Genomic DNA, 9,813 nt, shown 5'->3' on the forward strand with positions numbered 1-9,813 from the left:
TGATGTCCACAATATACACATCTGTATTATAAATAAAGTGGAAACAGTATCCTCTCCCCTTAGGTCTTGCAGTCAAAAATTTAGCTCTGAAACAGTGAAAAATGGGCATGTTGCCAGTGCATTACATCAGGTGGTATTTTATTTATTAGAAAAAAAATATGCCTTGCTTGTCTGTCTCTCTTCTGGAGTGCTACTGAAATGGAGTATGGATGCAATTGAGATCAGACCCAGAGGAGAATACAGAGCACCAGGCTACATAAAGGGGAAATGAGAAAAATGGAGGAAAAGCCACACATTGTGTGAAAGTGAAATATAGTTGGGAATATATGGACATATAAAATCTTTAGAGCAACCATTAGAATGTCCCCACCTAACCAAGGTAATGAAAGCCTGAGTCTACTGTTGCTCAGTTTTACTTGTGCCTATTTCCAGCCTACTCAGGGGTGTTCTTCATGGAATAACAATATGTTTTCTCTTAAATTCCATATAGAGCTCAGGTTCTCTCTTTTACAGGAATGAGTGAGCTCAACAATAAGAGTACTAGGGCTGAAAAGCATAAAGTCACTTTACATGGAAGAAAACCACATGTAGTTTATTTTTTTTCTGATCATTAAAAACAGGATAAAGAATTAGAATTATGTTTGGAAACTGTGTAAGACCTGACAGCAGAAATTGAAATTCTGTTGCAGACAAGTACTTATACTGAAATCTAAAGAGAAAACCAGTCTTTTTATCTATAGCTTTTCTGTGAGATTGTGAGCATTGGGTGAAATTCAGAATTTTTTTACCTGCAGAAAACAGAGCCACCCTAGCAGCAGTTTTGCTCTACCCTTGCTAATATAATTCTGAAGCACCAGCCACTGACAAAGTACTTATATACAGAACATCAATTCTTTAAGTAGAAAATCTAAATTAATGGTCCAATTCTGAGTCCTCAGCACAGAGACTGTGGTCCAATCACCATGTTGTACAGGTGATTAGAACTATTGGAAATGGGTAAAAGATTTCTAATGAAGTGTAAAACTGCAGCACAAAGGTTTCTGTCTTAAGCACAGAAACTCTTCTGGTTGGTTTTATACTAAGATTTATTTCAAGGGGTGACAGTGAAGACCTCTAATTTTCAGGCTGCTGGAAAAGATTGTTTTGCCTCCTTGGACATGCTAGGCTTTTCATGGCTTCACTCTTGTTTCCATTATATTTTGACAGGTATGGAGGAGTCAGGACAAGAATATCAAGGTTTTACCACCTTGAAGCACCTATTTTTGTTTTATGATTTGATGTGACATCTATTTCAAACCTGGGGGAAAATACAGGTTTCTATTGCAGGCAAGTTAATAGTTGTGTGAGGAAACATTTTCTGAGAAAGGAAAGGGATGGCTCCTCTCAGATGTGTAGCAGCTCCAACTCTTGATTGCCTTCAAAATCAATCAGCACTTTTTTGTAATTATGGAATCATATACATTTTAAGGGACATTTTAAGTCCAGTTTAAGGGACTTTTAAAGACTTTTCAAAGTAGATCATATTAGACTGAACTGTTCAGGGCCTAGTTGAATTTTGAATGTCTGCAAGGATGAATATTTCATAGCCTCTCTGAGCAACCTGATTCAATGTCAGACCACCCCATGGATAAACAGGATTTCCTGTTTCCAATCAGAATTCCCTTGTACTTGCTGGCATCCATTGCTTCTTCTCCTACCTCTGTGTCCCTTTAAAAAGAGTCTGGCTCCACTATCTCTATAACCCCTGGAGACAGCAGGAATATCCCTGTCTTTTCTTCAGGCTGAGCCAGCCCAGTTCTCCTGCCCTCTCCTCTTCCTTCATGATGCTGTCCCTCTGACCCTCCTGGTGAGTCACTCATAGAAGGACTCCAGGCTACCAGTGTCTTTCTTGTACTGGGGAGCTCAAAGCTCTGCAAGGCACCCCAGAATGGGTGAGCAGAGCAAAAGGGAAACACTTGCCTTGGCTTGCTGGTCACAGCCTTGCTAGAGCAGCCCAGGTTGCCCAGGCTGCCTTTGCCACAGGCACATTCCTGGTTTATGCTCAGTGTGTTGTCCCCCAGGAAGCCCAGGTCTGTAAAGCTGTGTTGTAGCTGGTCTGTCCCCAGCACATTCTGGTTCCTGGGCTTTTTGCTCTCTCAGCTCAGGCCATTTACCTTGTTGAGGTTTCCATGAGGTTCCTGATGGCATATTTGTTTGTCTGAATACCACCCCTGTCCTCCAGCCTACAAACCACTCACCCCAGTTCAAACCTCCTGAGCATGCACCTCTGCCCCATGGCTGAGGTTGTTAATAAATAAAATAAACAGGATTAGCTCCAGTATCAACCCCTCAGGCATGCAGCAGGTAACCAGCTGCCAGCTGAACTTTGTGGATGACAACCCTTTGAGCCTGATCAGCAAGCCAATATTTCACCCACCTTATCATCCACCTCTGTAGCACATCTTGGTTATAGGATGCTGCAGCAGACTATCAAAAGCATTTCACTTCCTAGGAATGTTTACATTTGCCTATTTGAATTTCCTACTCTGTGCTCTGGTGTACTCTTTCTGTGTACAGCAATAGGTTTTAACCATTAAAATGAAGTCCTGACACAGAACATAAATGCCTTTTTGCCTTTGCTTGCCCTGAGAGTTAGTGGACATAGGCACTTCCAGAGGTAAATCAGTTTGCCAAGAGCAGAATTAACTCCAAGAATTATTTTCTGGTAAGAAAATATCTTTTAAATTATTTAATTTAAATCCCTGAGACTCTTTTTTTTTATCCCCTTGCTAATCCCTAGTATTGTTTTCTTCATACATATGGAGAGATGTCCTTGTTCCTTGCCTGATTTTTCTTTAACTCTCACATTGTTTTAAAACTCTTGGTACAGCCACAGTAATTTCTTATCTCTGCTTTCAGTCTAACATCAGAGATGTTTGCTGTTCTCTCTCCATTTACAAACCTCTTCAGTTAATGCTATCTTCCTGGCAGTCTTCTGTCATTTAAATGAAGTTTCCAGAAGACTCCATCTGCCAGCTCCTTGAGTGTGCTAGCCTTTTTTATTTCTTCTAATCCCTTGACTCCTTCCTTCTTTACAATAATGAATTTTTCTCATTCAATTTCACCAGGCTTGCTTCCCACCTTTATGTTTGCAGAAGTTTTCTAGTGCCAGTCAAATTGAGAACAGCCACTTCACCAGTAGCTTCTAATTTGCATGGCTGGGAAAACAGAGCGTTAGAAGGGGAACAGGGCAATGGAGAAATCATTACCAGAAAAATTTCCTGGAATAACTGTGCCTTTGCTAGATTTCAGCATGTCTGAGGTACTGCTGACCTTTAGAGGATAATCCTTTATGCTAACAAACCATTAAACTGTGCCCTGATGTGAGCTTGGCCGTTCCTAGCTAGTGCTTTCCCCAAACACTTCTTGGGGGCAGTTCAGCTGATCATCATTCTGGGGGTCAGTTCCAATAGGTAGTTTGCACACAGACACTGATTTGGAGCTAAGAGATTTTATCTAACTGCATACTACTTTGCCTCAGTGCAAAGGAAAATTCTTAGATATGTGGTATTCACTGGTAGGTAAGATTGCTGTACTTTGTACATTTGCTTTTCCAACAGATTTGATGACTCCATCTACCATTAGATTGTGTTTTTTGTAGGCTTCAGCTGTAAATTTGAAAGGAAAAAACCCTCCCCCTCCTGGTTAATACTTTACAGATTTTTGTGGTTAAACAAGCCTGGATCTCATCTCTTGAGCTTCACAAAGACTATACACCTTCTTGGCATGAGCCTTGACACTATTTCCACTGACTTGCATTTTTGCTGCTTAGTGAACAGGATGCATCTATGCCTTTCCCAGGCAAAAGGACCTTTTAGCTATAACCACCATTTGTAGAGAACTGACTCCCAGTGTCTTTCACAGCAAGTGAGTTTTTCTTATTGTGATTGTCTCAAAGGAAAGAATTGGCTTGAGGTTTTCATATATTTCTTTTTAAAAACATATGCACCTTATTTTCCTTTTCCTTTGTAAGATAGCTCCATAAAAATGAGCAGGAAACAGGAAAAAGCTTACAGGACTTGAAGAAGGAAAAATTAGAATATGTAAAGATTTTTAGGGATCTAAATATTTCAAAGAAGATTTTAAAATGCAGAGTCCTGTTTTGATATAAATAATACAAGGATCCTGCAGAATGAATTGATGAAAATGGTTCTTGAACTCAAGGCAACAAGTATACACACATACAAAGGTATCTTCATCCAAATCATGAAGTTCCTCAATGGATGCATTATTATGTACTTTATTTATGAGCAATTTTAGTCACTGACATACTACACAGAATATTAGCGCAGGACTTCTTGAGTAACTTAAAGTTGGAATATAAGACAAGATCAGAAATCAAACCCATGCAGTATTTTTTGGATCTGTTAGGATGTTGATACAAAATTAATGAGGACTTGGTACTTAAAAATTATTTCAGAAGGAAATAATTGCTGTCTTATTTCTTCAATATTTGTTCCTCTCTTCTTAGCTTCATAATAGAAGTGAACATTAATTGTGGCTAGTTTGAAGCAGGTTTGTGCACACATACTTTTTTCACCCATTTGTAACTTTTTTTTTTCTGGTAAAGGCTGCAGATTATTTTATGTGTTAAATTATCTAAAATCTTTGCATTACTTTGGTGATTGAAAACTGGTTTTGACTGTAAGGCATTTGGTCTGATTTATATACAAAGGCAACAAATATGAAGAAGCATTTTGAAGGTGGAGTGACTTATGATGAACTAGAGATATCGGGTCTTGTTATATTCCATCAAGTTTTTATTTCTTGGTACTTGTTATGCTCGTGTTAGTGAAACTTGATTTGCATGCCTGTCACTTCTAGTGAAGAAAATATTTCTCATACCAGATTTGAATAAAACACAACTTATAGAGCTGTCTCATATAATAACACTACAGTGGTGTTGATTAAACCTTTTTCAGAATATTTATGGGAAAATATTTCTCCAGTCTTTGCCAAATCCTTAGTTCAATTCAATACTAATTCCAAATACTTATCAATTAGAAAAAATATATAGATTGGCAAAAAGTATTTTCTACAGTTTTCTTTCACCAAAAATATTTTTATAAGCTTTAAAGATTCTTCAACGAAGGACTTCTTTAAATATCAAAAAAAAATGCTTATTATGAGTTGGGTGTATCTATTATCTTTGTGTTTGTGGCAATGTTGTAGGGATACCTAATTTCAGGTTCAGGAAATTCAGTTTTACTTTGTTAATATTCTTATATTTTTTCTATTGTTATATGAAGTTTCTGTGCTAATTTCTAAAGTAACTAGCACCATTTAATAGGAATTATAGTATGGGAACATGAAGGGGAAGGGAAGTTTTGACTCAGTAATACATGACTCTTTTTCAGTCCTACTTTGTTTCTATAGTTATACTTCAGATCTCTTCTTTTCAGTGTGCTTGGTTTTTGTAATCAAGTGGTAGTTGGTAAATAATTGACCACTTGCAATCTTATCCTGACTGAGTATCCTGAATATCCTATGGGATATTCACCCAAATGTGGAAGCAAGGAGGTCTTCTTGGGTCTCACTGCACAACCACAGCCAAAGAAACCACAATTCCTACAAACTTCCCGAGGCAAGTTTTACTCAAAACTGGAGAATGAGCATCACAGACATCACAAAAGTTTACCCTGTGACATAGAAAATAGACTAAGGGCTGTCTACTTTCATGGAGACTTCTCTTATTTTGGCTTGGCACTTTATGCTGTCAGAACACAGGTATAAAACATCAGAAAGGCCACACCAGCTCAGAACATATCTGAGAGAGATACCTGACATTCTGCCTCTGAAAGGAGTCAAAAACAGGTGCCTGTGGCTGTGCAAGAAGAATTTGAAAGAGTGCAGTCTCAGATTGTGATCTCCTTGCTTCTCTTGTTTGCTTCTCTTCCCTTATCTTTTTCCAGTCAAAAATGTCCCTGCAGAATGGTTTTCCTTTGGAAAATGTGATTTGACAGCACAGAGACACAGCAGGGTGATGTGTTCGTTTAGCAGATTAAAGAGTAAGCAGTCAGGCTTGCAGGCTAAGCTGGATCCTATGGCTGTCTAGACTTACAATCAAGATGCATAAAAGACAAGCTAAAATTTTCCAAATTAGCCTGAAGCAGAATGCACAAGATTCAGCCTGGAAATCTTTGATCCTTTATCTTGAACAAGGCTATTTTTAAAGGGGTAGAAAAGTCTTCTGAAGAGTCTTGGTATTTTGCCTCTGATACCTGACTGGATGATATGTAACACTTTGCTCTGTCCTTCCACCTTACCTTGGCACTGATATGATCCTTTCTCCAGTAATGGACCCCCTGAGCTTGTGTTCTGCAAATCAACTTCAATCTGTTTATATATATAGACTTATAAAGAAATATTTAATTCCAAGATCAGTCTGCTGTCTTGCCTTTATTTACTCAGGCATGTGGTAACAAAGATGTTGGGTGGGTGACTAATTGGGGCAAACAGAGGTAAAAGCCCTGGTACTAGGTTAGAGCTGCATCCTTCAAGGATGAAGATTATGAGCTACTTTGTAGTTCAAGCAGGCAAAATCATGGAAGAAAAGAAAAAAAAAAAAACAGTGAAAAGGGATCTAAGAAAGTGGTATTGCAGAAACTGGAAGTAAACTCTTGGGAAAAAAAAAAAAACAGCATAGAAAAAGTTGAGAAATGATCCAGTAGTAGAAACCAAATCTCTGAAAAAATTAAAATCTTTCATGATTCACCAGGAAACCCTAATGGAAGGATCCTGTGTGGTAATCACATATCTTCTGAACAGAGAGAGACATAATTCTCTCCCAGGATTTTCCTGGGAAGCTATGAGAAGCTGTGAGAAATCTCAGAGAAAACAATTCCTATCTCCACTTACTACACCTGTTGTTGTGCACATGTAAATGTTATGGACATTGTTTACCAAAAAGTAGTTTCCTAATTAAACTCTAGTATTAGTGTTTTGATTAACTAACCAATTAAGTCAAAACTGTATCAGACTATCTAGCAAAAGCAATAAATTTTTCATATAAAACAGTATAGTATAGTATAGTATAGTATAGTATAGTATAGTATAGTATAGTATAGTATAGTATAGTATAGTATAGTATAGTATAGTATAGTATAGTATAGTATCGTATAGTATAGTATAGTATAGTATAGTATAGTATAGTATAGTATAGTATAGTATAGTACAGTACAAATAAAGCAATGAATCAACCTTCTAGAATCATAAAATCCATACTCATTCTCCAGAGGGGACTGCTACTACAATAATCCTGGTCTAAACCACTAGGACAAAACAATAACAATACTCACACTACCTAGAGCTGACCATTTTAGTTATGGTTATGTGGCAAAGAAGTTATGCTCAGGACAAACTAGAGATTCCAGATAGCACTTCTTTAGAAATAAGAAGCCTGAAAAGTGTTTTGTAGGCTGTCTGGGAAAACTGCAGCATTATGAGGTGATGTATATACATAAGTTTTGTAACTTGTCCTAGCTACAAGAATAATGAGTGATTGCTTACTGCAGTTGAAACACACCCACCAAAGATCAGACTGGAGAAATAATGATGAGTTTTCTCGGTTTCTCCACACCAAAAGACAATTATGTGTTGCTCAAGTAAGGCAGGTTAAGAGAAAGTCAGGTAGAGAAGCAGAAAGCATCCCTGTGACAGGTAGGGGGCTAAGAACAGTCTAGAACATTTATGTGAAAATGTCCAGATAGCAAAGCATGAAGTGAACAGTTAAATTCATGTAACTTGCAGTTTGAAAATTCTTTGTTTTTCTCTCCATTGCTCATGACGCACTCCATTATACAAGATGCACTTGTTAGATGATGATTAGAGTCAAGAAAGGTGTGTTATGATGCACATTAGGAGAAATTTATGAAGAGAGTTTGGCTTAGCATCTTCCTTCAGAATAAATGTAAGAAGGGCAATGAGCTGTTTTCCAGAATAAAGCTGGTGAGACAGTAGGAGTTGTATCTGCTGACAAAGAAAAGTGGAGCTAAGTGATCAAAGAGCAGCTTTGAATAGGACATCACAGAGCTGTGGATCTGAAATAGAAGCAGCAACTGAAATATTCAGTATTCAGAAAATATCCAGAGGTAATGTTGGAAATGATCATGGGAAGCCATAGAGCAAAGCCAGGAAGCATTGGGAATTTGGAAGCTGGGAGGGAGATTACTGGGCTATGAGGAAGTTAGGAACATTGAAGGGAATTTGGAAGCTGTGGGTGGCCAAGATCATGAAAAAAATGCTAAATGATGGAGTGGTAGGAACAGCTCTAGAAGTTTTATGATAAAACTTTATGCTTTCTCAGTAGGGTTATTCATTTAACAACTTTTAATGTTTTTATACTTGCAGGATAGAACAAGCTTTGGAAGAACCAGATCAGCATTTGAAAACAATAGAATCACAGGTCTCAAAATGCAGAGATAATAGGTTTGGACAGATGTGACTGTAATGTTGTCAGCTGCTGCTATTCCATATCAAGGCCTTTAATATTTGCTTTTTATTCTTCAACCCAAAGCCTGTGAAGACAAGTGATTAGAAACAATATTAGCTGCTTTTTTAGTTTTTAAGTGAGATTCTGAGATCTTGAAATCATGACCAAAAAAGTACACTAACAGTTAAAAATGGCCAGCAACTATTTATTTTAAATCTCAGATTTTTCACAACTAACTGTTTCAAGACCAAAGCCATGATTTACTAACATTTGATAACTAAATTATGTAACTGAGGGCAGAAATTGGTCAATGGACTCTTGCAAATTATGACAGTAAAATGAAGGAACTAAGTAGCTTGATATTCAGATTGTATTTCCAGAGATCCAACGGGGATTTTTGTCAGTTCTTTTAAGTGTGGGATTTTTTTCTCCAACAGATTTTCTCCCATAAAGATATTTTGTAATTGGAAGGGAAAAAAAAATCAAGCAAACAAAAAACCCTCACCAAACAGTCAGAAAGCGTTGTGATACAAAAACTACAAAAGCCCTGAGTTACTTTGACTTTTTCAGGGTGTAACATTTTTTAGTACAGGAACTAAGGAGAATCATAAAGCCAGCTGTATGCTAAGATTTGCAAAACTGCAGTGCAAAGAAATCAAGATGGGCAAAAACTTTTCAATTTTTATGTAAATCAGAGAATTTCTGATTTCTGCTTCTGATATTTAGAAGTCTCTTATTGTTCCTTGTCTCTCACACCTTTCCTGGAAGTGTTTCCTGTTGCAGGAGCTGATTCACACACGTTTTCTCAGGTCCAGCTGACTCGTAGCTGTTTCAGCCTTTGTCCAGGCTGAACTGACCAATACTTTGATACAACTAGTTACCAGAAAAGAGCATCTTCTTGCTCTTTGCTGATTATTACAGCCTACACATCAGGCAAGACTCACTGTTTCTAACCACAGTGAGATGACAAAAGGAAGAAAGCAATTTCTGGCGTAGAGTTTTAATTTTTCTTGTTTGGCAGGTACCCCCTTTATGGTTTTCATTTATGGAAAGAGTGGGTTTTTTTATTTTCTTTAGCAAAATACAAAGCTTCAAGTGGGGATGGGGCTAACTTTTGAATTCTGGTCTGCTATTTTAGTCTATGACCACCAAGAGAAAGACAATCACACTTGGCATGTCTATCACCATTATTTCTTTTGCATGACAGCCTCCATGACTACTTCTAATATGCAGTTTCTATATTATAGCTACTGGATAAACACTAATTAGCTGTTGGGCACGAAAATCTTAATGGGCCAAAAAGAAAAGTATGGATATCCTGCTAAGCCAGTGAATAAAGGAAT

This window comes from Serinus canaria, chromosome 1, assembly GCF_022539315.1.
Source record: "Serinus canaria isolate serCan28SL12 chromosome 1, serCan2020, whole genome shotgun sequence".
Classification (NCBI taxonomy): Eukaryota; Metazoa; Chordata; class Aves; order Passeriformes; family Fringillidae; genus Serinus; species Serinus canaria.